This window comes from Solanum tuberosum, unplaced genomic scaffold (assembly GCF_000226075.1).
Source record: "Solanum tuberosum cultivar DM 1-3 516 R44 unplaced genomic scaffold, SolTub_3.0 scf00304, whole genome shotgun sequence".
NCBI lineage: Eukaryota > Viridiplantae > Streptophyta > Magnoliopsida > Solanales > Solanaceae > Solanum > Solanum tuberosum.
This window is the reverse complement of record NW_006239227.1, coordinates 179,486-181,399: the sequence shown is the minus strand read 5'-3', so window position 1 is coordinate 181,399 and position 1,914 is coordinate 179,486.

Below are 1,914 nucleotides of genomic sequence, written 5' to 3'. Positions count from 1 at the left end.
CCCAAAATCAATTAAATGTCTAAAAGAATTATTCTAATAGTTTGTTTAGTCAACTTTATTAAAAATGTTTATTTTAGAAAAATTAAGAGATGAAAGAGTTGCAAATTTTTACTTTTTTATTTTAATTGTATTTTGTCATAACTTGAAAGTAAACTAAAATGTAAATGCATCCATATCAAATTTGAATATGAAAATAACCTTCTTTATTTGTTTAAGATTTTAGACTTTTATTATTTAAATAGTAGTCATGAATATAAATAGTATAAAATAATTTAGTCACTAATAATACACTTAAGCTTTCTAGCAATAGGTAAGCATTAGGAGTTAGGACGGATATATGACCCGTTAAAAATATTTGTTTCGATTAAGATTTTTGATTACACATCTTTTTCTTGAGACATTAAAACAAACTCAAGGATGTGGTGACGCACCTTGTCCAAAAATATAATTGTATTTCATTAATTTAAAATAACACTTTTAGATAAAGTTAAAAAGTGTGATGCAAAGAAGACAATTATGTCTCTAAACATCAAGACTAAGAATGCGGTTATGCATCTAGGTTGAGACCAAATAAAAGTTCAACAAATAAAAAAAATGCGAGCAAACCATGACTACAACATAATTATCCAATAATAATAATAATAATAATTTAATTCAAGTATAAGTCAATAAAAGCAACCGTACTAGAACCACGGGACTCGAGGAATGTCTAATACCTTCCCCTCGATCAACAGAATTCCTTACCCAAATTTCTAATTCGCAGACCAAAATAAAGAGTCATTTCCTCTTGATTAGGGATAAAAAAAAAAGTGACTTGGAACACCATAACTCAATTCCAAGTGGCGACTCTGAAAAAATAAAATAATTCCTAATCAATAACGTCACTTAAATTGGAAAAACCCTACAGTCGTGCGCAAAAAGGGGTGTGACATTCCTTAGCTCTCAAGTTCGAAAATTGCAGAATAAAACGTTTTTGGGGTTTATTTTCAACTTTAAGTCGTGTCTGCCTCGCCATGGCGGCATCCACCCCGCTACAGCGACCCCGCCCTGGCGGCAGAAATCCTGCCTCAGCGGCTTGTACGGAAACAATGAGCAAAATTAATAATTCCAAGACCCCATTTCATAACACACCTTCAACCGACGACACTCAGAAACTACCCATTCACGCTAAGATCTAATTTTGGGAGTTCTACTTGCCCGAATTCAATTCCGTAAAGTCGTATGGGTTCCTTAATGTCTTAGCTATCTTCTCATGTAATAGAATTCATAATTACATCACCCAATTACTACCATATTTTCCTAGACCTCACAAACTCCAATTTCGTCCAAATTTAGACTAGGTTGGGAAATCTCAAGTTACAATGAAAAAGTTTTTCGGCCCAAAATTTTTACCTGTTGGATTTTTTATAACAACGGAAACAGGTCGTTACAATAGATACCAATTTACCCATCACTCGTCCCCGAGTGACAAAACTTAGGAAAAATAGGCTAAAGAAGGAATGGAGTAGTACTTAAATCGACGAACAATTGGGGATACTTGTTTCGCATGTCCCTCTCAGTTTCACAAGTAGCTTCCTCAACTGGACGATTCTTCCATTGAACTTTCACGAACTTAATCTCCTTGGGATCAAGGATTGCAATCGGTTCCTCCTCATACTGAAGGTCTTTGTCTAACACAATTGAGTCCCACTTAATGATATAATCTCCGTCACCATGATATCTCTTCAACATAGACACATGAAATATCGGATGAACTCCCGATAGGTTAGGAGGTAAAGCCAATCCATACGCCACTGGCCCTACGCATTCAAGAATCTCAAAGGGACCAATGTATCGTGGACTTAGCTTGCCTTTCTTGCCAAATCTCATCACCCCTTTCATAAGTGATACCTTAAGAAGAACATTCTCACCAGT